The sequence below is a fragment of the Hylobates moloch genome, unplaced genomic scaffold (assembly GCF_009828535.3).
Source record: "Hylobates moloch isolate HMO894 unplaced genomic scaffold, HMol_V3 SCAFFOLD_19, whole genome shotgun sequence".
Lineage (NCBI taxonomy): Eukaryota > Metazoa > Chordata > Mammalia > Primates > Hylobatidae > Hylobates > Hylobates moloch.
The window spans coordinates 33756681-33782176 of record NW_026652294.1 but is presented as its reverse complement, the minus strand read 5'-3'; the positions used below and the strand labels follow the sequence as shown (position 1 = coordinate 33782176).

At 44.4% G+C, this 25496-nt stretch overlaps 1 protein-coding gene across 2 annotated transcripts in view; it reads left to right on the top strand.

The window, feature by feature from the left end:
• Window positions 1–896: 896 nt before the first annotated feature.
• PAFAH1B1 (platelet activating factor acetylhydrolase 1b regulatory subunit 1) overlaps window positions 897–25496 on the top strand; it is a 91656-nt gene continuing 67056 nt past the window's right edge. Inside the window, exon 1 of one of the 2 annotated variants that reach the window (XM_032139304.2) lies at window positions 897–1252. The gene's annotated coding sequence lies outside the window, so the exon portion shown is untranslated. The remainder of the gene's footprint in view (window positions 1253–25496) is intronic. The other variant, XM_032139305.2, reaches the window with a different exon arrangement.

Here is a 25496-nt window from a genome sequence, read left to right as displayed (position 1 = left end):
GCAGCGAGCCGAGATTGCGCCACTGCACTCCAGCCTGGGCGACAGAGCGAGACTCCGTCTCAAAAAAAAAAAAAAAAAAGAAAAAGGAAAAAAAAAATCATAGGTCTCTGTGTGGAATAAATTAACTACAAATCCCCAAGACGACTCTGTCATCAATATTTCAATCTATAATTTAGCAAACACACACAGATATCTCTTATAGGGATACAGTTCGAGGCCTTTCTTTGGGCATCCGTTTCGAGACCTGGAGAGACTCTGATGTCTGTGTGTGACTAAGGAGAAGAATAGCTGAATCACATCCAAAAGCGAGTCCTCCCAATTAAGAATCTATAATACAGATCAAGACAATGACAGCATTCCATCTGCCTTTTAACCTCAACAGCTCCTCCTCCCAAGCCAGCCAACCTACTCCCCTCCCTCATTCCCCCCAAAACTGGGAAATCATCTCGGAGGCCGGAGGCAGAAAGGGGCGGTAGGTGGCCGGGCCCCGCTGCCTCTCGCGCCTCCCGGGGCCCACCACACACGGTGCCAACGGGCCCCCGCGGTCAGCCGCATGAGCGCAAAAGCAGGACAGCGAGGTGAGCAGAGCCAGAGTTCAGAAGGGGCCACAAGTCAGACGAGGGGCTGGGAAAAAAGAGCCTCTCCCAAGGTTACAGAAGCGTGCGGAGCGTGAGAAGCAGCACCTCGCGCGCAGACTCGCCCGCCGGCCCGGGGGCACCGCAGAGCCGCCCGCCCGCTAGAAGGCAGCGCGGTCCCGGTCCGGCCCAGCCCGGCGCATGCGCCGCAGCCCCTCCTCCGCTCCCGGCGCCCGCCCCTCCCTCTTCCTGGCGGGTCTGGGGCGGCGGCGGCGGCGGCGGCGGCGCGGTGACGTCAGGGCGTTGGGGCAGCTCCTGTGACAGACGGAGCTGGAGCGGCGGGGCGGCGGCGGAGTCCGGCGGCCGGGAGAGCTAGTGAGCGAGCGGAGAAGCAGCGACCCGGGGGTCTAGGGAGCGAGAAGGAGAAGGAGGGGAGCGCTCGGGCGCGAGCGAGAGAAACCGCGAGCGCCGAGCTTGGGCTCGAGCCCCGGAACGGCTGAGGAGCCCGCCCGCTCCCCTCCCCTCCCCCTCCCCGGGCCCGGGCCCAGCGCGCCATCCTCCCCCCCCTCCTTCCCTCCCTCCCTCCTTCCTCCCTCCCCTCTCCCTCCCCCTCCCCCGCCGGTGGATGGGAGTGAAGGACGGAAGAGGCCCTGCGGAGGCGGCGGTGCAGCGCTCCGGTAAGGCGGCGCGGGTCTGCGCCCTCCCCTCTGTCTCTTCCACCGCGCCCGGGCGGCTGCAGGCCGGACCCGGCGGCCTGACGATGTGGCTGCGCCGGTCCCCTCCCTCCCATTCTCCCCTCCCCCTGCCGCCGCCGCCGCCTCCTCCTTCTTCTTCTCTCCTCGCTCTCAAAATGGCGGCCGCGACGGCCGTTGAGTGAGAGACCCGGAGGAGGGGGACTGTCCGGGGAGGGCGCTGCCCTCGCTCCTCTCCTCCCGGGCCCGGCTTTGGGGGCTGCCGGCGCCGCTGCGGCCCCCCCCGCCGCGGCCCTCCCCAAGAAGGGATGGCCCTCCTCCCTCGGTGACTTAGCAAGAAAAGTATTCTTGGGTAGGAAGGGCGTGGGGACCAGGTAGCTCTCTGATCTTGGGGAAAGGGCTCGGCCCTCCTCTCCCTGGCCGCGGAGACGAGCACCGCAGTCCCCACCCCACCCTCAGTTGTCGGCTCGGGGACCGGCTCAGCCCCGCGCCGCCGGGGCACCCACAGGGCCTTCCAGGCATTCCGTCCCCGACTGGTCCTTAAGATGGGGTTGACCAGCGGAGGGTGGCCCACCGTCTCCCTGGCCCCCAGTGCGGCGGTCCGGCCTCAGCACCCGCCGAGGAGAGGCAGCCCGGCCCACCGAGCAATCCGCAGCATCCACCCACCGAATCTGGCAGGATTTTCTTTCTGCCACCGGCTCCTCGATGGGGAGTTGCCTTTTGATGCTGTTAACATTCAGCTTCGAGGCTCCCTGCCGTTCCCCTTCGTCTAATCTCATCTCCCTGCCCCTTTGGGAAACGCAGTGCCTCTGCATATTTACCCTCTTTAGCCTCCCACATGAGAAAATGCCTTTGAGGTGGTCGACACATTTTGACTCTGCACCTCTAAACGTAACAGTAGAGGGGAAGAGGTTTTCAGTATTTAGTAGGAGAGAGCAAGGTACCATAGCTTTACATGTTATGCTGCCTTTCTTCAGTGACTTAGCAAGAAACTCTTTGAGAAGAGGGCAGGAAATTTTCTTTTGGGGTTTAGGCCCCATTTATATCAGTCTTTTGGTTAAGAAAATACGCCTTTGAAGAGGAGGACCAGATTTGTGGTCTGGTTCTCAATGGGCGATGTCATGCCAAGGTCCCCCCTCCCTCTTTCCTTAAGTGGCAGTCTGGACAAATAGAGATATTACTGTTATTCCCATCTCTCCTTTAAGCACACAGTCTTTGAGATTCATAAGGTTTTAAAGGCCAAACAAAAAATTTGTGCCATTTTTGGCAATTCTGTTTTTGTGAGGGGGGTGGGTTATTTTGTGTGAATTTCTTTTCGAGGCTAGGGCGGAGGAGACAGTGCTTGGGCCTTTCATACCAGTAATAATGTCATCCCTCCCTTTTTGCCTTTTTTTTTTTTTTTTTTTTTTTTTTTTTTTTTTTGCTGCAGCAGGGCTTGATTGCTGCGGGGTCCAGTCTCATAATCAGGAAAATTTCCTGTTGACTGTGTCATAGTGATGTTGAATGTGTAGTAAAAGCTTTTACTTAAAAAATTCTGATTTGGTTTTAAGGCATTAGCTAGCTTTTAATCTCTAATGGGTGTCTTTTAGGACACAGTTTCACAAAATAATTGGCGGTTGCAAATTGCAGTTTTTAATAAGGCAGAAGAGTAATCTGTATTTAGGGTGATTTCTTTCGTGTTCATTAATGATCATTGTTTGGATTGCTTAGAAGGGGGGAATCTCCTAAAAGAAATTGAAGGCTGGTATATATTTTTTAAAATCAGAAAGGAACCCAATTTTTCACATGAAGTATTTCTGTATATGTTGATTTTGATGGAGCAAGCCCTACGTTGGTACCTCCCCACACATCCTTTTTTAAAAAAATGGGCTAATATTTGTGGATGCCGTGAACAGCCATTCAGCCGAGAAGACTGGGTGGAGTAAGGGAGCAGAAGCTGTGAAATGCTGTATTGCCCTTTCACAGCGTCTTTCTCTTGCTTATGTTTTGTAAGGTTATTTGATATGAATGGTTGCTACAACTAAGTCATTTCTCTGTCGTAAGTCTTAAAATCTAATGTTTTCCACCTTTTTTGCATGATGGGCATTGAATGATTGGAATAAAAAGCAATGTCCCTGCTTTAAAATAGACACTTATTGTCTCCTTATTTGTCCCTGTGTGTGTGTATATATATTAATATATAAAGATACACACATATATCTACACTCTTGTTAATGCTTTTTATTGTTCTAGTCATATAAGTATAAATTAATGTCAGAAATATTTGGCAAGAAATAGGAGATACAGGAATACTGCAAAAATCTAAGAAGAATACTACAATTGTTTTCTTTTACTTAAAGCAGTAAATCTATTTGAGATTTTAAAATAGTGAACATAAAAGGTGGGGAAAAAAAGGATAAGATAATTTGCACGAAAGCCCCTTCGGACCTTTTCTCTTGTGTTGCTCCTTGTACAGGGACCTTTTTGTGAGATACTGCCATAAGATAGGGTAGGTCATTTTAATGCCTTGTATCAAGCATTCACATGAGTAGACATCTTCAAAAGAATTTCACATATAGGTGGTAAATGTGACTTTGATTAGCCTTATGAATGCATGTCAGTGTATGATATATTTTTACACTTTTGTTCTTTGTAACATGATTAGAAAGTAGAAGGGTTAATATGGTGAGGAAATGAGTAAGGTTGGGAATGATAATTCCCTGTGTTATGTGTCTGACATATCCCTATTCCTACTGTTTGTAGGTATCAAAGCACACTAAGGTCCAGGTGCAGTGGCTCACGCCTGTAATCTCAGCACTTTGGGAGGCCGAGACAGGTGGATCACCTGAGGTCAGGAGTTCGAGACCAGACTGACCAATATGGTGAAACCCCGTCTCTACTAAAAATACAAAAAAATTAGCCAGGTGTTGTGCCATGCGCCTGTAATCCTAGCTGCTGGGGAGGCTGAGACAGGAGAATAGATTGAACCTGGGAGACGGAGGTTGCAGTGAGCCAAGATCGGGCCACTGTTGTCCAGCCTGGGCAACAGAGCAAGACTCTGTCAAAAACAAACAAAACCCCACACACTGAGTGGTGATTTTTCAGTAGATTGTTAATCAGGAGCTTAAGATAATTTGACTTAAGTAAAAGAGCTTTAGTTCCAAGTGTATGTAGTGTTTCTTGATACATGTTGGAGAATCTTATGCTTAATTTGGAGATTAATTTTTAAAATTATTCATAGTTCTGTATACAACTCTTAATGAGATTGGAAGGAATTTTTTAGTACAATTTTTTGTTACCTGTTTTTCCAGATAAAATATCTCTAGTGTAAAGAGATTTTGAGATGTTTCTGGGAAGGAAAAATCAGAATCATAATTTATGGTTTTCTAGCTAGAACATTCGTGTCTTTTTTTTGAGGTGAAGTCTTGCTCTGTTGCCCAGGCTGGAGTGCGGTGGGGTAATCTCAGCTCACTGCAACCTCTGCCTTCTGGGTTCAAGCGATTCTCCTGCCTCAGCCTCTCGAGTAGTTGGGATTACAGGTGCCTGCCACTACACCTGGCTAATTTTTGTATTTTTAGTAGAGATGGGGTTTTACCATGTTGGCCAGGTTGGTCTGGAACTCCTGACCTCGTGATCTGCCCGCCTCTGCCTCCCAAAGTTCTGGGATTACAGGTGTGAGCCACCACGCCCTTCCCTATTTTTTATTTTTTAAAAATAATATGAATGTTTCTCAGTTGTATACTAAGTAACAGAGAGAAAGTGTGTGTGTGTGTGTGTGTGTTTGTGTGTGTGTCTGTGTGCGTATGTGAGACTTTATGGCTTATATTTTAAGTATCCAGCAAAAAATAAGACCCTCTTGTTTACATGTGGTTCATGTTATTCATAATTTGTCATCTTTGTACATAAGCCATGGATGCTATAGAAATTGTCAACATTAAGATGAAGATGTCTGGCCAGACACGGTGGCTCACAGTTATAATCCCAGAACTTTGAGAGGCCGAGGCGGGTGGATCACCTGAGGTCAGGAGTTCAAGACCAGCATGGCCAACATGGTGAAACCCCGTCTCTACTAAAAATACAAAAAAAATTAGCCGGGCGTAGTGGCGCACACCTGTAGTTCCAGCTACTGGGGAGACTGAGGCAGGAGAATTGCTTGAACCCGGGAGGCGAAGGTTGCCATGAGCTGAGATCGCACCATTATGCTCCAGCGTGGGCAACAAGAGCGAAACTCCATCTCAAAAAATAAATAAATAAAAAAAAATAAGATGAAGATGTCTTAAAAAACCCAAAGCAAAATATTAGGGCAGAGTGAGTTTTCAGTATCTTCCCATTGAGTTCTAAAGCAGTGAGTCATGTGCTCTTTTGCCAAAGGGACTTGAAGCTGGCCGTTTCTGCTTGTGGTCCTAAAATATATTTTACTTGCCTCTAAGTCCCGGTTAACGAAAATATTTCATTATGACAGGTAACTTATTTTTATGTGCTTTGGAAAGAGGGAAATAGTTAAGTTTTGAAGTGGAAATTCTTTGCCACTGTTTTTATTATGTCATCTACAATACAACTGTTACTTTTTTTTTTACTTAGAAAGTTGCTCTATTTAAAATAAAACTAATGGTATACAGTACGAGTTCTGAAAAAAAGACAGACCTACCGTTCTCCAGAAGATGCTTAGCTGTAAATCGAATCCTCCTCATTGAAGGTCAAACATTTTGAGAAATCTGTATTTCATGAAGAAAGATGCTGTATTATGTAAGCATAACAGTTAACTGCAGTGAAGGCTGTTTGGATTGTTCTTTGTTGCTGGTTTGGTATGGCACTTTTTGGCTAGTCATTGAAATGGAACCTCAGTTTGACTTCTGTTACATATGTAATTTTTAACCTTGGCATGGCAGCTATAGAATTTAATTGATATTTGTGAAATGCTTTATAGTCATTGGTGGCAGGCATCATAAGCACTTATTATTTTATTTCTTGTTTTCTTTTTAAAAGATGGTGGCTTCTTGTTGAAACTTACCTAGATAGGACTAATCTGCATTTGTCAAGGATACTTCTGGAACGGTACTCTCTATTGTCATTTAACATTGTCATAAACGTTTCTCTAGAACTTTCTAAATATTGAGCTTGGTACTCATTTTCATTTGTTCTTCTGCCAGCTACTTTTTGAGGTAGATTGATATTTTTATGGATGAGAGAACTGAAATCCAGAGAATTTCTTTTCCTGTCGAATGTTAGGTTAGTGACTAGAATAAGGTAAATATTGCAGTCACAGAACTCTTGGGTACTGCTTTGTAAAATCACACATTCATTCTTTCTATAACAATTGGACTCCCTAATCTTTGTTAAATGGTGAAAGTTGGTGGCATTTATTGCCTGCATCATTTAAATTGGCATTTGTTAACATACGGTCTTGTATTGTTGACTGCTTTGCATGCATAAGGCTTTTGGCATTTGAGTAGCTTCTCCCAAAAAATGCCTAATACTGCTTTACAGATAGTATTAATAAGTAAATAAGTACTAGTTGCATTTGACTGAATGAAGGGTTATGTGAAAGGAAATGTGCTATCCCAAAGATGTTTGTAATAGTTGACTCCAGTGATCTCAAGAGAAGGTGATGAAGGAAAGAGTGGCTGCATTTCCTATACAGAGATTTTATGTTCTCTGAGGGAACAGGGTTACACTTTGACAGAATTCCTAAGTATAAAAAGTGAATTAACTCAACTGGACAAATTGCCTATACATTTTGATTATCTGCTTTTGGGGCTCTTATGTTGACAAGAATTGACAGTTAACTGAGGCCATCAAGAAATTTTCTGAGACTTTTTACAAAAGTAAAATTAAGAATCTTTGAACATTTTAAGAAATTTAATTTTTGAAAGCATTGTAGAAAGTTATATGTTTATTAAAATTTTACAGTGTGGATTAATCCATTTTTAACCTTTTTTTTTTTTTTTTTTTTTTGAGGTAAGAGTCTCACTCCATCACCCAGGCTGGAGTGCAGTGTCTCGATCTCAGCTCACTGCAACCTCCACCTCCTGGGTTCAAACGATTCTCCTGCCTCAGTCTCCCGAGTAGCTGGGACCCACAGGCACATACCACCATGGACGGCTAATTTTTGTATTTTTACTAAAGAACTCCTGGCCTCAAGTGATCCACCCGAGTTGGCCTCCCAAAGCGCCGGGATTACAGGTGTGAGCCACCACACCCAGCCCAATCCATTTTTAATCTAAGGTAAAGATAGAAGAGTATGTTTTATGGGTTGGGTGAGGTGGCTCATGCCTGTAATCCCAGGACTTTGGGAGGCCAAGGCAGGCAGAAGGCGATCAGGAGTTCCAGACCAGCCTGGCCAATGTGGTGAAACCCTGTCTCTACTAAAAATACAAAAATTAGCCAGGTGTGGTGGTGGGTGCCTGTAATCCCAGCTACTTGGGAGGCTGAGACAGGAGAATCGCTTGAACCCGGGAGGCGGAGGTTGCAGTGAGCCAAGATCATGCCATTGCGCTCCAGCCTGGGCAACAAGAGTGAAACTCTATCTCAAAAAAAAAAAAAAAAAAGAATATGTTTTATGATATACTAGTGTTTTATCTATTTCTTTTCATATTTTTATTTTATAAAAAATATGCTAACTACAAAATAAAGAAGGTGGAGATAAATGAGTCAGATGTTTTGATTATTTAGTATTTTGGTTAACTTTTCTTTTTCTTTTTGAGACAGAGTCTCGCTGTGTTGCCCAGACTGTAGTACGGTGGCGCGATCTTGGCTCACTGCAACCTCTGCCTCCTGGGTTCAAGCGATTCTCCTGCCTCAGCCTCCCTAGTAATAGCTGGAATTACAGGCATGTGCCACCACGCCTGGCTAATTTTTTATTTTTAGTAGAGACGGGGTTTCGCCATATTGGCCAGGCTGATCTCGAACTCCTGACCTCAGGTGATCTGCCCACTTCGGCGTGCGAAAGTGCTAGGATTACAGGCATGAGCTACCACGCCTGGCCTTGGTTAACTTTTTATGGGTGAGGAAAGGCTATACATTTAGCATTGTCAGAGAAAATGAAATAAGCTGTTGACTAAACTCATATATGAATGTTTATTTATTTATTATTTATTTATTTATTTTTCGAGACTGAGTCTCGTTCTTGTCACCCAGCCTGGAATGCAATGGTGCGATCTTGGCTCACTGCAACCTCTGCCCCTCAGGTTCAAGCAATTCTCCTGTCTCAGCCTCCCTGGTAGCTGGGATTACAGGCATCTGCCACCATGCCCAGCGAAGTTTTTTGTATTTTTAATAGAGATGGGGTCTCTATTGGCCAGGCTGGTCTCGAACTCCTGACCTCGTGATCTGCCCACCTTGGCCTCCCAAAGTGCTGGGAGTACAGGTGTGAGCCACCGTGCCCAGCCACACCTGGCTAATTTTTGTTTTTTGAGATGGAGTCTCACAATCTTGTTGCCCAGGCTGGAGTGCAATGGCGTGATCTTGGCTTACTTCAACCTCTGCCTCCTGGATTCAAGCAATTCTCCTGCCTCAGCCTCCCGAGTAGCTGAGATTACAGGTGCCTGCCACCACACCTGGCTAATTTTTCTATTTTTAGTAGAGATGGAGTATCACCATGTTGGCCAGGCAGGCCTTGAACTCCTGACCTCAGGTGGTCTTCTTGCCTCGGCCCCCCAAAGTGCTGGGATTATAGGCATGCACCACGGCGCCCTGCCTAATTTTTGTATTTTCTGTAAGAGGGTGAGATCTTGCCATGTTGCCCAGGCCAGTCTCAAACTCCTAGCCTAAGCAAACTGCCTCAAGCCATCTGCTCACCTTAACCTCCCAATGTGCTGGGATTACAGGCATGAGCCACTGCTCTCAGCCTAAGAAAAAATATTTTTAAAGTTGACAAATGTAGAAATGAGCTAAGATTTGTCAAAGGGGTCAATAAGTAATGAAATATTCTGGTTATCAAAGTTTATCATATATGAATGAACAGTGAAAAAATTGGAAATAACAGAATTAACAAATTTTAATTTGTCTTTAATGGTTCAGCACTTAAAAAATTTTACAGTATTACCATGATGCTATAGTCTTTATCATCACAAATCCCAACATAAAGATAAAAAAACCCCACATAATAAAATCATTATTCAAGCTTTCTGGCTCTTTGACTTGGGCTAAATAAGTGTTCTGCATAATGGTATGTCCTTAAAGAGAAATTATCTCCACCTACTAAAAAAAAAAAAAAAAAAAAAAAACAGCGAGGGCTGATCAATTTGAGAGTTTAAACAGGCCTGTAGTTTGCATTTTTATGGAAGCATCATAATACAACCCCAAGACATCAAATGTCACTAGCACAGAAGACATCTAAGATCCAAAGCTCTTAGAATATTACTTTTGAAAACATCAGAAATAATACTTCACGTGGGACTCAACCTTGACTCTTCTTTCTTCCTCTATATCCAATCAATTACCTTGTCTTGTCAATTTTACCTCCTCGATATTTGTTGAGTTAGTCCCCTTCTATCCATACTTACCATTACTACTACTACCATCATAGTTCACATAATCTCTTACCCAACTAATTTCACAGTCTCTCTAAATTCAGTCTTGGCCTGTTAACGTCTTTCTGCTACATAGTCCCCAGTCATCTATCTAAAATGCAATCTGACCATATCATACTTCCCTACTTAAAAAGAACCCTTCCTTGGCTCCATTTGTATTTATTTAACAAATATTTACATAGCACTTACTAATATGCCACGCACTGTTTTAAGTGCTTTACAAGTATGTTTACTCCTCACAACATTCTAGGAGAATTTAGCGAGCCCCTTGTAACAGCTTTGTAAGTAGCAGAGCTGAAAGTTGAACCTCAGGTACCGAGGCTCCACAGTTGGGACTTTCAGCCACCGTACTGTGCTGACTCCCTCTTTCCCATGGTCCACATACTTTAACACAGTTTGCGAGGTCTTCAGTCACTCCAAGTTTCATTTCTTTTTTTTTTTTTTTTTTTTTTTTTTTCTTTTTTTTTTTTTTTTTTTTTTTTTGAGACGGAGTTTTGCTCTGTCTCCCAGGCTGGAGTGCAGTGGCGCGATCTCGGCTCACTGCAAGCTCCGCCTCCCGGGTTCACGCCATTCTCCTGCCTCAGCCTCCCGAGTAGCTGGGAATACAGGCGCCCGCCACTGCGCCCGGCTAATTTTTTGTATTTTTAGTAGAGACGGGGTTTCACCGTGTTAGCCAGGATGATCTCGATCTCCTGACCTCGTGATCCACCCGCCTCGGCCTCCCAAAGTGCTGGGATTACAGGCGTGAGCCACCGCGCCCGGCCCCAAGTTTCATTTCTAATCAAGCCCCACCTTGCTCACACTCTAATATATATATGCTTTCTCCATCCCCACTTTGTGATCTTTGTGAATCTACTCCTGCTGTCCTCTCTGTCTAGAGCAACTTCTAGTATCTCAGAACAGAGTGCAGTGAATACATTTTGACAAAAGAGTGATTTTTTTTTTTTGAGACAGGGTCTGGCTCTGTTGCCCAGGCTGGAGTGTGGTGGCTAACTACAACTCTGCAAATCCTGGGCTCAAGCAATCTTCTTGCCTCAGCCTCCTGAGTAGCTGGGTCTACAGGCCCGTGCCACCATGGCTGGGTAATTTTTGTATTTTTCAAAATACAGGCCAGGCGCGGTGGCTCACGCCTGTAATCCCAGCACTTGGGGAGGCCGAGGCAGGTAGATCACCTGAGGTCAGGAGTTCGAGACCAGCCTGGCTAACATGGTGAAACCCCGTCTCTACTAAAAATAAAAAAATTAGCTGGGCGTGGTGGCAGATGCCTGTGATCCCAGCTACTTGGGAGGCTGAGGCAGGAGAATTGCTTGAACCCAGGAGGCAGAAATTGCAGTGAGTTGAGATTGCACCACTGTACTCCAGCCTGGGCAACAAGAGCAAAACTCTTGTCTCAAGGAAAAAAAAGAAAGTATGTATATATGTATACACGCACACATTTTTGTTTTTATTCAGTTTCATAAGAAGGGGGAAAATCTTGATTGACATTGGGTAATTTGAAATTTTCTCCAGATTCTTTTTTTTTTTTTTTTTTGACACGGAGTCTTGCTCTGTCGCCTAGACTGGAGTGTGGTGGCACGATCTCGGCTCACTGCAGCCTCCACCTCCCAGGTTCAAGTGCTTCTGCCTCAGCCTCCTGAGTAGCTGGGATTACAGGCATGTGCAACCATGCTCGGCTAATTTTTGTATTTTTAGTAGAGATGGGGTTTCACCATGTTGGTCAGGCTGGTCTCGAACTCCTGACCCCGTGATCCTCCCACCTTGGCCTCCCAAAGTGCTGGGATTACAAGCGTGAGCCATCGCGCCCGGCCAGATTCTTTTTATTTTCTTTTTTGAGACGGAGTTTAGCTCTTATTGCCCAGGAGTGCAATGGCGCCATCTTGGCTCACTGCAACCTCCACCTCCCAGGCTCAAGAGATTTTCCTGCCTCAGCCTCCCGAGTAGCTGGGATTACAAGCGTGTACCACCACACCCAGCTAATTTTTGTATTTTTAGTAGAGACGGAGTTTCACCACATTGGCCAGGCTGGTCTCCAACTTCTCGCCTCAAGTGATCCCCCAGCCTCGGCCTCCCAAAGTGCTGAGGTTACAGGTGTGAGCCACCGCACCCTGCTGAGATTCTTAATAAAATGATTAAATGGATAGGAAAATCAGTGTACTTGGTATTTTAAAGCTGTCCTGAGTTGTTAATGGTATACCTTGTGTGTGATCTGTGTCATTTAGGCTATTTCAGGGCCCATCAAATCTACACACTAAAGACAGCCAAGAGATGATACTTGAACTGAATCTTGAAGAATGAATAATTGGGCCAGGCGTGGTGGCTCACACCTGCAATCCCAGCACTTTGAGAGGCTGAAGTGGGTGGATCACTTGAGGTCAGGAGTTTGAGGCCAGCCTGGCTAACATGGTGAAGCCCTGTCTCTACTAAAAATATACAAATTAGCCGGGCCTGGTGGTGCATGCCTGTAATCCCATCTACAGGCTGAGGCTGGAGAATCGCTTGACCCAGGAAGAGTATTGGAGTGAGCCGAGATGGCGGCCACTGCACTCCAGACTGCTGAGCGACAGCAAGACTCTGTCTCAAAAAATAATAATAATTGGAATGAACGTGGGAGGTCATTTTAGGTGGAGGGAACAGCAACATACATAGTCACAAAAGCATGAGAAACTATTTTGTGTATGCTGGTAATAGTTTGGCAGAGGGGATTGTAGAATTTCAGGGTGGAGAGGCATGTCTGATATTTTATATAGCTTGTAGGCAAGTTGGAAGTCATTAAACAATTTCAGGCAAAAACAAGCATTATGAGATGATGTGTATTTTAGAGAGATTATGCAGGTGGCAATGAGGAATGTATTTTGGAGGTCATATAGACTTTTTCAGGAAATAATGATTAGTGCTTGAAGCAAGACAGTGACAGTGAAGGTTGTTGAGTGGAGAAAGGTTTAGGAGGTCCGGTTGTGAATGAGTAGTGTGATGGGGAGAGGCAAGTTTAAACAATTCATATTTGTAGTTTGGGTGACTGAGTGGAACTGAGAAACGAGGTGTTATTAGCCATAGCAGAGAATAGGAGGAGTTGTATAGAATATTACATAAAGCAGCCAGATAAATGTTCCTGAACCACAGTTTTCAAGTCGCTTTGTTGCCAAAAACCCATCATCAGCTTTTTACTGTCTTTAATGAAAATGCAAAGAACACAATGGCAAAATATGGTACTGAATAGGTGTTTATTGAATCCTAAATGGGCACTCAAAGACTTTTCTTACATGTCCTGGCTTTTCATCCTGTTTCTTATTGCCTTCCATGTCTACTGTGATTCAGCTTTGGGAAGATAGTTTCTGTTCCTTTTGCTGCTTTGACTCCCCGCCCCACCCCCCTTACTTATGCTTCAGATCTGCCTACCAGGTTTCCCATTTCCAGGCAGTCTTTTCTAATTTTTTCCACCTGGAAGAAACTTTCTTTTCTCTGAGTTCGTAATCTTATAATAAGTACCTATTTTTCTCTTCTTCTAGCGTATATAAAATATATTATCTGACTTGTCAACTGAGTTAATGCATTTAAAGAGCCTAGAAATGATACCTAGAACATAGTAAGTACTCAATAAATGTTGCTATTATGGTGATGATTGATGATGATGATGATTAAGATGAGGTGACCGTTACTTTCTGCTTTCTTGTGATGGCAAAAATGATTTGTTGTCTGTCCTTGGACACTAGGAAAGCAAAGTCTTTTAGTTTGCATATGTATATAAAAGTACAAAAGTGAAATTATTCTTGAGCTGTAGGTGAGGGATATACAAAGGTAGACAAGCCCTTAAATATTGACTATTTTGTTAAGCTTTACCACAGCTGTTTGAGGTAGGTGGTAGTGTTAGTCCCTTTTTAAAAATGGGTAAATAGGCTTAGGAAGTTTGCAGATTTCCCCAAGGTCACACAGTTTGTAAGGAGCCTGATTGATATGAATCTTAAGTATTTGACTCCAAAATTCTTCACAGGAGGGCTTCATATATGTAGGACTTACCCTTCAGGGCTTTCATTTATGTATCCAACTTGTTACCTGTCAGAAAGCCTATCATGAGACCTATGCCCAATGAAAAAAGTGCTTTTTGAGTTTTCTTTATTTTTATTTTTATTTTTTTTTTGAGACGAAGTTTCACTCTTGTCACCCAGGCTGGAGTGCAATGACACAATCTTAGCTCACTGCAACCTCTGCTTCCTGGGTTCAAGCAGTTCTGCCTCAGCGTCCTGAGTAGCTGGAATTACGGGCGCCTGCCACCAAGCCCAGCTAATTTTTGTGTTTTTAGTAGAGATGGGGTTTCACCACGTTGGCCAGGCTGGTCTTGAACTCCTGACTTCAGGCCCGCTTTGGCCTCCCAAAGTGCTGGGATTACAGGTGAGCCACCATGCCTGGCTAAAATTTTATTTTGTGTATTTACAGTTTAATTTGTTTTTTATTTTTATTAGGGAATATGTTAAATGTTAAAAGTACCTGCAGTAATATAACAGAATAGCCATATAACTATTACCAGAATTGACAGATGTTAACATTTTGTCGTATTGGCTTCAGAGCTTTATTTTTATTTTTTATTTTTATTTTTTTGAGACGGAGTCTCACTCTGTCACTCAGGCTGGGCTATAGTGCAGTGGTGCAATCTCAGCTCACTGCAACCTCTGCCTCCCAGGTTCACACCATTCTCCTGCCTCAGCCTCCCTAGTAGCTGGGACTACAGGTGCCCGCCACCACCCCTGGCTAATTTTTTGTATTTTTAGTAGAGACGGGGTTTCACCATGTTAGCTAGGATGGTCTCGATTTCCTGACCTTGTGATCCACCCGCCTTGGCCTCCCATAGTGTTGAGATTACAGGCGTGAGCCACCATGCCCAGCTTAGAGCTTTTTTTAAGAAGGCATTATTATAGTTATAGTTGATATCTTTTTTTTTTTTTGAGACGGAGTCTCGCTCTGTCGCCCAGGCTGGAGTGCAGTGGCGCGATCTCTGCTCACTGCAAGCTCCGCCTCCCAGGTTCACACCATTCTCCTGCCTCAGCCTCCTGAGTAGCTGACACTACAGGCACACGCCACCACGCCCAGCTGATTTTTTTTTGTATTTTAGTAGAGACGGGTTTCACCATGTTGGTCAGGATGGTCTCCATCTTCTGACCTCGTGATCTGTCCGCCTGGGCCTCCCAAAGTGCTGGGATTACAGGTATGAGTCACCACACCTGGCCTTTTCTTTTCTTTTCTTTCTCTTTTTTCTTTTTCTTTTTCTTTTTTTTTTTTTTTTTTTTTGAGATGGAGTCCTGCTCTATCACCCAGGCCAGAGTGCAGCGGCACCATCTCGGCTCACTGCAGCCTCCGCCTCCCAGGTTCAAGCGATTCTCTGCCTCAGCCACCTGAGTAGTTGGGCTCACAGGCATGTACCACCACACCCAGCTAATTTTTGTACTTTTAGGAGAGACAGGGTTTCACCATGTTGGCCAGGCTGGTCTCAAACTCCAGGCCTCAAGTGATCCACCTGCCTCAGCCTCCCAAAGTGCTGGGATTACAGGCGTGAATCACCACACCCGGCTTGATGTCCCTTTTGTACTTCTTTCCAATCGTGTCCACCTTCCTCTTCTCAGTAGTAAAGTTTCTCCTAAATGTTGTATATAGCCCTTCGTCCCATATTTTTATACATTTACTACATTTGGGTGTATCTATAAACAATATATAGTAGTGCTTTATAGATTGTTAGAATTTACGTGAATATTCTACTGTATACCTATATTAATCTACTTGGTTTTCTTTCCTGTTTTTTAGATGCATTATTGATATATGTAGATCTAGTTTATTTAGTTATATAATTTCTTATATATGATACCATATTTTCTTTTTCTTTTTTTTTGTGAGACAAAGTCTCACTCTGTTGTCCAAGCTGGAGTGCAATGGCACAATATCAGGTCACTGCAACCTCCACCTCCCAGGTTCAAGCGATTCTCCTCCCTCAGCCTCCTGAGTAGCTGGGACTACAGACACACACACCACCATGCTTGGCTAATTTTTGTATTTTTAGTAGAGATGGGGGTTTCACTGTGTTGGCCAGGCTGGTCTCGAACTCATGACCTTGTGATCCACTGGCTTCAGCCTCTCAAAGTGCTGGGATTACAGGCGTGAGCCACCACACCTGGCCCTATACCATATTTTTCTTTATGTTTAGACTACAGAAATGGGCAATTAGGTTGTTTACAGCTTTTTACTGTTACAGACAATGCTGCAGTGAACATAAGGAAGGTGTTTGCTAGTGAGATGATATGATGTGTTTACTTGGGTTGGGCGTGGTGGCTCAAAACTGTAATCTCAACACTTTGGGAGGCCAAAGCAGGGGATTGCTTGAGGCCAGGAATTTGGCACCAGCCTGGGCAACATAGTGAGACCCTGTCTGTACAAAAAATAAATTAGCCGGATGTGGTGGCATGTGCCTGTGGTCCCTAGGAGTTTGAGGTCGCTGTGAGCTGTGCTTGTGCCTCTGCACTCCAACCTGGACAACAGGGTGAGACCGCATCTCTAAAAATAAAAAAATGATTTGTTTGTTTTTGCACTGCAGAATTCACCGTTAGGTTAATTAAATAAAATATTTGTTCTTTGGTAATATTTATGCTTTGAGTTGAATAAAGAGAATGGATACTATTATTGCATCAATTTTAGACCATAAATTCCTAAACTTTTTTCCATTTTCTTCCGTCTCTTCAACCATTCAAACATACTTATTCATTATCTAGCCAGGGGTTGAATACTGGCAGCCTTATATTTCTGTTTGCATTGATGGTTAACATTTTTTTGAGCCAACATTTAAAAACTAGCTGTTTTACGTAAAGTCTCTATTTTTTGGTTATCCTAAAAAATTAGGAGCTCTGTCAACAGGCGGCCCACATTTTCCCATGACAACAGTTAACCTAAGCTGAATTACAGCTGCCTTCTTGAATTTTTTTTCCCCGTGCTAGAGACAGGGGTCTCACTCTGTTGCTGGGGCTGGTGTCAGACTCCTGAGCTCAAGTGATCCCCCTGCCTCCGCCTGCCAAAGTTCTGGGATTGCAGGAGTGAGCCACCGCACCTGGCTCCAGCTGCCTGCCTTTAGCTGAGCATAAGCTCTCCCGTGGAACAAGTTTCTGGTACTCCCTGTTGGTGTTTATTATTGCCCTTGTATTGTTCACGGTGGAGAAATACTTCTCTATTGATGATGTTTCTTTCAAAAATGCAAAAAAGTATAGCTTGACAGCTGTAGTATTCAAGAAAAGTAGAAAAGAGCATATTTTTCTAGAAATGAAGAATTTTTTTTTTTTTTTTTTTTTGAGACGGAGTCTCACTCTGTTGCCCAGGCTGGAGTGCAATGGCGCTATCTCAGCTCCTGCAACCTCTGCCTCCCAGATTCAAGTGATTCTCCTGCCTCAGCCTCTCGAGTAGCTGGGGTTACAGGCGCCCGCCACCACACCCAGCTAATTTTTGTATTTTTAGTAGAGACGGGGTTTCTCCATGTTGGTCAGGCTGGTCTCGAACTCCTGACCTCATGATCCGCCCGCCTCGGCCTCCCAAAGTGCTGGGATTACAGGCATGAGCCACTGCGCCCGGCTGAAATGAAGAATATTTTAATATATATATTTTAAGACAGAGTCTTGCTCTGTCACCCATGCTAGAGTGCAGTGGCACGATCTCGGCTCACTGTAGCCTTTGCCTCCTGGGTTCAAGCAATTCGCGTGCCTCAGCCTCCCGAGTCGCTGGGATTACGGGCGTATGCTACCATGCCCTGCTAATTTTTGTATTTTTAGTAGAGGCAGGGTTTCGCCATGTTGGCCATCTGGTCTTGAACTCCTGGCCTCAAATTGTTTGCCCACCTCAGCCTCCCAAAATGGTCAGATTACTGGCGTCAGCCACTGTGGCTGGCCGGTAATTCTGTTTTTAATTGAACTTTGAAAACACATCTCTATCACTGGTGTTCTCTTTCTAGCCGACTCAGACTTTCACCTGGCAAGTTGGTCTCTGTATTTGATTTGTAACTCCTTATTTAAAGCAATTTATGAGGATGCATAAAACTGCAAAATGCCTCAGATTAAAAGTAAGGAGAAAGAAGAAACAAAAAAGATAAAGATAAAGTCAAGTCAGGATGTAGGCCAAAAAGGTTTATTATAATTTTCTTGCTGCAGGCAGAGCACAGATTTGACTCTGAGCTTTCTAGGAGCCAGCAGGAGAGAAAAACTTGGTAGTTTATTTTTTTACAGTGTCCTTAAGATAAAAAGTAACTAGATAGTTCAGAAAGATAACTAACCACTTGGCACTATCAGGCTAGAGCAGGAGTGTCCAATATTTTGGCTTCCCTGGGCCACATTGGAAGAAAAAGAATTGTCTTGGGCTACACATAAAATACACTAACAATAGTTGATGAGCTTTAAAAAAAGTCACAAAAAAAATGTCAGTGTTTTAGGAAAGCTTACGAATTTGTGTTGGGCCACATTCAAAGCCGTCCTGGACCGTGGGTAGCACAAGCTTGGGCTAGAGTTTCTCATGGGGCTCTCATAAAGAGGATTATTTTGTAATTATTATTATCCTCTTCAACATCTCTAAGGTAGATGGATGACAAGTATTTAAGTAGTCTTAGTATGGGAGACCAATCACATCACATGAGTCAGTCTGAAAGAGTGGATAGATTTGTCTTTCAGTGTCTGATGAGTGGATGAGTTTCCCTCAACCCAGCTTTTTAACCTCCTTGGCAGGTACCTCCATACATCAAGTACAGACCATTCATATGTAGGATTTAAATTACCCTGTGAAAATCTAATTTTACCCAGAATAGAATTTGTGGGAGTGACTGTACATTAAAATTCTTGTTAGAAAATAATTTCAAATCTTCTTCATCCTTGTCTGTCTTCTTCTATGTAATTTGAAGGTGGGTAGAGAATATTCTTCCAGAATATCCAAAAGTGGTAAAAACATTAAGAAATATAGAAAAGGGCCGGGCGCAGTGACTCATGCCTGTAATCCCAGCACTTTGGGAGGCTGAGGCAGGCGGATCATGAGGTCAGGAGTTTGAGACCAGCCTGACCAATATGGTGAAACCCTATCTCTACTAAAAATACAAAAATTAGCCGAGCGTGGTGGTGCACACCTATAGTCCCAGCTACTCAGGAGGCTGAGGCAGGAGAATCGCTTGAACCTGGGAGGCGGAGGTTGCAGTGAGCTAAGATCACTCCATTGCACTCCAGCCTGGGCGACAGAGCAAGACTCCGTCTCGGGGCAAAAAAAAAGAAAAAAGAAATACAGAAAAGGGGGCCAGGACACAGCTGTGTTTTATACTGCTAGAAGTTGCTTCAGCAGAAGACCCGTGAATCAGTACTCATGCTAGTTTTCAGCATAGATTAAATGTAAGGAGAGGTTTGGTTTTTGTTTGTGTTGAGTTGGAGTCTCACTTACTTTTTCTTTTGAATTTTAAAAAGAGTGAGAGTGTGTCTTTAGTCTCTCAGAACACAGTAAGTTTTGATCTTAGTTTTTACAGGATGCCTACAGTAGTTATTCAGAAACACTAGATACCTACTGTTCATTAATTAATTACCGTGAATTTGGTTGGGATACAATGAACAGTGTGTCAAGGGTTGTTGAGGCAACATCAGGGCAGATAGTTACAGTATATTGTGAGAAGTGGTAAATACGTGTATGTATGAAGTGCTATTAAGTCACAGGGTTACTCTGTGTTTGCTTAATTGTTTGGGGTCAAAACTAGTGAGAATGGTAACTAAACCCACAAGTTCTGCTGTTTATGCTAGCTGCTGAGAGGCTTGCTAATGGTGTTTAAATATCATTGATAGCTATTAGGTTGAACCATTATTGGCAGTTTTTAATAGTTTAACCCTAGTAGTATTTTGGTATGATGATTTAAAAGGTATTTTATTTTTTGCCAATACTGTTTGACAGTTGTTGAATAATTGATTTATTTTGTTAAAATAAAGCTTTGAATATTGAATAAATGTGCCATTTTTTGAGACTGAGTATCGTCGTCGAGGCTGGAGTGCAGTGGCGCGATCTCCACTCACTGCAACCTCCGCCTCCTGGGTTCAAGTGATTCTCCTGCCTCAGCCTTCCAAGTAGCTAGGACTACAGGCGCGCGCCACCACGCCTGGCTAATTTTTTGTGTTTTTTAGTAGAAACGAGGTTTTGCCATGTTGGCCAGGCTGGTCTCAAACTCCCGACCTCAGGTGATCCGCCCGCCTCGCCCTCCCAAAGTGCTGGGATTAAAGGCATGAACCACCATGCCCGGCCCTATCTTCCTGACAATCTTGTGAAATAGATACTACTATTAGAAGTAGCTGTATCAGATAATTTCTAGATGTAAGAGGGTTCGCCAACTATAGCTAGCAAGTCAAATCCTACTGTTTTTATTTTGAGAAGGGGTCTGTGTCCCCCAGGCTGGAGTCCAGTGGCCTGAACACGGCTTCTCTGCAGCCTTGACTTCCTAGGCTCAAGCATTACTCCTGCCTCAGCCTCCTACGTAGCTGGGATCACAAGATGCGCACCACTACACCTGGCTAAGTTTTTGATTTTTTGTAGAGGTGGGGATCTCACTTTTTTGCCCAGACTGGTCTCAGCCTCTGGGCTCAAGTGATCCTCCTGCCTCGGCCTCCGCAAGTGCCGAGATTACTGGTGTGAGCCAGCATGCTCAGCCTGCCACCTGATTTTGTACCATAAGCCTAAAACTGCTTGTTTGTTTTTTCAATTTTTAGTGGTCGAAAAATCAAAATAAAAGATTTTGTAAAATAATTTTATAAATCTATTTGATAAATTAATAATTTGTAAAAAAAAAAAAAAATTAGGCGAAATTCAAATTCTAGTGTCCATAAAGTTTTGTTGGAACAAAACCATATCTTTTTCTTTCTTTTTTTTTTCATATTTTCCTTTAAAATTTTTTTTGTTTTTGTTTTGGTTTGCATCCCAAACCGAAAGAAAGCAAGCAAGCTGTGGGAGGCAGGGCCATTGCATCAAGTGGTGGCTCCTGGGAGTTTGTATGGCCCCACCCCCCACCCACCCCTGGCCACTTCAGCACAGAGGCTGGGAAGGGTCGGGGGCCCCTGGAAGCAGAGCCAAGGTCCCATTTTCTTGCTTGGGCGAAGCTCAGCCGGCAGGGGCGTGGCCCCCTCCATAGGGGGAAGTGGCTGTCATGGGGGGCAAGGGCTGCTGCTCTCCTGTGCTGAGTTCCCGCTCCGGGGCCCGCAGGGTTGGTGGCTGCAGCAGCAGAGCCATGGGGAAGCTGGCCATGTAGAAGATGTGGCCCAGGTGCCTGGCCACCTGGGCCTGGGTCTTGAGGGCAAGGCCCCATCTTCAACCCTGTGGTGGTCAGCGGGTGCTCCTTCGTCAGCAGTGGCAGGGTCTCCCCGTCGATCCCCTGCTCCCTGAAGACCCGAGTATACTCTCCATAGCCAGACAGGCCCCCCATGCCACGAAGCTGCAGACATCATCCACGGTCCACTTGCTGACGTCCTCAGGGGCTGGGGCCTCCTCCCCATCCACGGAGAGTCCCCCTATGGCGCTGGGCCAGGTTCTGCTTCTGCAGGAGCTCCTGCTGCCAGGCGAGCATCTCCACCCGGGCAGGGGCAGGAAGCCGTAGCCTGGGATCTCGCACAGAGGTGAGGGCACTCCCAGAAAAGGGGGCCTGAAATGGGGGCCCAGGATGATGTGAGGGGCATTCTGGGGCGACAGCAAGAGGGGGTGGCTGTGGCAGCTCCTTGTTGACAGTAGCACAATGAGCGGCCTCTTTATATGTTATATATTGTTTATATATATATATATATATTTTTTTTTTTTGGAGACATGGTCTGGCTCTGTCGCCCAGGGTGGAGTGCAGTGATGTGATCACAGTTCACTGCTGCAGCCTCAACCTCCCAGGCTCAAGCTATCCTCCCACCTTAGCCTCCTGAGTAGCTGGGACCACAGGTGTGTGCCACCATTCCTGGCTAATTTTTAAATTTGTGGTAGAACGAGGTCTTGCTGTTCTGCCCAGGCTGATCTCAAACTCCTGAGCTCAAGGGATCCTCATGCCTCAGCCTCCCAGAAGTGCTGGATTAGTGAGCCATGGCACTTACCTAGCCAATATATTGTTTATTGTTGCTTTCTTACTACAGTGGCAGAAGAGTTGCTACAGAATCTGAATGGCCCACAAAACCTAAAATACTTACTATCTTTGCAGAGTTTGCTGACCCCTGGTCTAGATACAAAGGGGAGAGAACATAAGATAGAAAGCAACAAAGTTAATATAGATGCAAAGAATGTGTCTGTATTACAACATCCCAGGAAGACTAGATAGTTATATAATGAACAAGGCAACTGTGTTTTCTTCTTGAGGGATTTTTAAAGACAACTTTTATAAAAGCTCTGTTGCCTAGGCTGGAGTGCAGTGGTGTCATCATGGCTCACCAAAGCCTTGAACTCCTGGGCTCAAGTGATCCTCCCACTTTAGCCTCCTGAGTAGCTAGGACTACAGGCACATGCCAGCATGCATGGCTAAATTTTATAATTTTTTCTTTTCTTTTTTTTTTAGAGATAGGTCTTGCTGCATTGCCCAGGCCAGTGTTAAACTTCTGGCCTCAAGCAATCCTCCCACCTCATCCTCCCAAGGGGCAGAGATTATAGTGCACCACCACTGCAGGCCAACATTAAAGTAAATTTAAAAGAAAAAAGTGACCCACAGTCTTGAAAATCGTATGAAAACAGTCAATGTTTGTCCTCACATTCCTTCCCACTATTTGTGGGATATGCAGTTGGCCGTTCATATCCATGGGTTTTGTATTGTGGATTCAACCAACTCTAGATTGAAACTATTCAGACAAAATGATAATTAGCTCGGCGTGGTGGCAGGCGCCTGTAGTCCCAGCTACTCGGAGAGGCTGAGGCAGGAGAATAGCGTGAACCCGGGAGGCGGAGCTTGCAGTGAGCTGAGACTGTGCCACTGCACTCCAGCCTGGGCGACAGAGCGAGACTCCGTCTCAAAAAAAAAAAAAAAAAAAAAAAAAATGACAGTTGTGTCAGTACTGAACATGCAGTTTTCCTGTCATTATTCCCTAAACAATACAATAAACAACTATTTACATAGCTTTTATATTTTTTTTAGGTATTCTAAGTAATCTAGAGATGATTTAAAGTATATGAGAGTATGTGTGTAGGTTATATGCAAATACTATGCCATTTTATATAAGGGATTCGAGCATCGTTTTACTGGTATCCGGGGGGTCCTGGAATGACTGTACATGTGTGTAATATACAACAACTGATTCCAGATAGTACAAGGAAAAGGCGATTTATGACAAAATCTAAAGTCATAATTCAGTTTCTTTAGAACCTTCAGGTGTTCAAAATGGCTTCATTTCGAAGACAAAAGTGGGAAACTTTTTTTTTCTTTTTTTGAGATGGAGTCTCACTGTGTCGCCCAGGCTGGAGTGCAGTGGCACAATCTTGGCTCACTGCAACCTCTGCCGCCCGGGTTCAAGCGATTCTCCTGCCTTAGCCTCCCGAGTAGCTGAGATTACAGGGGACTGCCACCGTGCCTGGCTAATTTTTATATTTTTAGTAGAGACAGGGTTTCACCATCTTGGCCAGGCTGGTCTCAAAATCCTGACCTCATGATCCACCCACCTCGGCCTCCCAAAATGCTGGGATTACAGGTGTGAGCCACCGCGCCCAGCCTGAAACTTTCTCTTTTTAGAGGGGCAGTGAAGAAGAGCACCCATCAACAAATGAACACATCTGGGATGAAGATGGTACCTAACGTTTGATCAGTCTGGTGTGGCAATAAGGATGCACCCAGGAGGTGATAAGGAAATCCAGGAGGTGATAAGGTAGACGGACTGAGAAAGAAGACACAAGAAGAGAAAAGTAAAGAGAGGAAAGATGAGCAGTAATGAGAGGGTGCTTACAAGCTGCAGAGGCAGTGAATATAAAAAACTTAGTGGAAAGCAATGACAAAACAAAAATAGGATGAGTTCTCAGTTACCTACTTTATTCTACAAGTAGCCCTTATTCAGCACATCTTTCTTGTTTGTTGTAGAATGGTGAGCAGTTTATTACATTTGATAATCCTCGAAAGCATTAATTTGCTTGGAGGGTACCCAGGGAGTAGAGTTCAAGCAGTATGAAGAGTGAAGAATATTCATTCTGGTAGAGTTTAGTGACAGACTAAGCTTATATTAATAAAGGTTCTATATTATAGGAGAAGAATACTGCTGCTGGAGTATGGCAGTATATTAGGTTTCTCCAGAGAAGCAAGGCCAATAGGGTATGTGTGTGTAGAGATTGACTGGTTGATTGATTTTGAGGAATTGGCTCATGCTATTGTGAAGGCTTGCAAGTTCAAAATCTGTAGGGTAGGCTGACAGGCCGGGGACCTGGGGAAGAGGTAATGTTGCATCTCAAGTCCAAACGCACTCTTTTGGCAGAATTCTATCTTCCTTGGGAAATCAGTCTTTTCTTTTTCTCTTAAGGTCTTCAACTGATAGAATAAGGCCCGCCCACATTATAAAGATAATTGACTTTACTCTGAGTCTACTGACTTAAATGTTAATCATATCTAAAGAAATATCTTCACAGCAACATCTAAACTATTTATTGTTTGATCAAATATACTGGGCCTAGCCAAGTTGGAATGTAAAATTAACCATCACAAGACTATAATAGAAACCATCTCATAATGTACATTTGGGACGTCTGGTGAAATGCAAAGGGCAGACCGGGCGCGGTGGCTCACGCCTGTAGTCCCAACACTTTGGGAGGCCGAGGCGGACGGATCACGAGGTCAGGAGATTGAGACCATCCTGGCTAACACGGTGAAACCCTGTCTCTACTAAAAATACAAAAAAAAAAATTAGGTGGACCCAGTGGCGAGCGCCTGTAGTCCCAGCTACTTGGGAGGCTGAGGCAGGAGAATGGTGTGAACCCGGGAGGCGGAGGTTGCAGTCAGCCGAGATCGCACCACTGCACTCCAGCCTGGGTGACAGAACGAGACTCCGCCTCAAAAAAAAAACAAAAAACATGATTGCTCTTAATAAGAAAAAAACGGACATCCAGATATGACTTAACTTGTGTTACTTAAATCTAAGTCTGATTGATTTCAAAGCCCCAAAACTATTTCTACTTTATTTCTTCAGATTTAAAGCTGTGGACCAACTGTTTGCAGCACTTGCCTTTAATACTGGAGTTAGTAGATTTGAGGTCAGTAGGAACGCTTCTCAGTGAAAAAAGTGGTAGCTTAATCTTTGGCTCAAGGCTAATCGTAAAATAGAAAACATTTTCATATGTAAATTTTGGATAGGTAACTTAAATCTTGCAAAATGAATGAAGTATAGTGGTTAGCTGTAACTAATAGAAAAGTGAGGAGATGGTGAAGCTATAAAAGAATTTTACAACTTTTTCAGTGAACCATACCTGAGCACAGTCCATCCCTCAGTGATTTTACCATACTGATAAACCAACCTGATCTCTTTTTTTTGTTTTTATTACCTGCTGACAGCAGATGCTAGTGAATCATAGATGGGCCTCCAAGCTGAAGCAGAATAAGAAGTAGACGTGTTAAAGTCTCAGTGTTTGAGGCCAGGCATGGTGGCTCACGCCTGTAATCCTAGCACTTTGGGAGGCTGAGGCAGGCAGATCACTTGAGGTGAGGAGTTTGAGACCAGCACAGACAACATGGTAAAAACCCCTGTCTCTACTAAAAATACAAC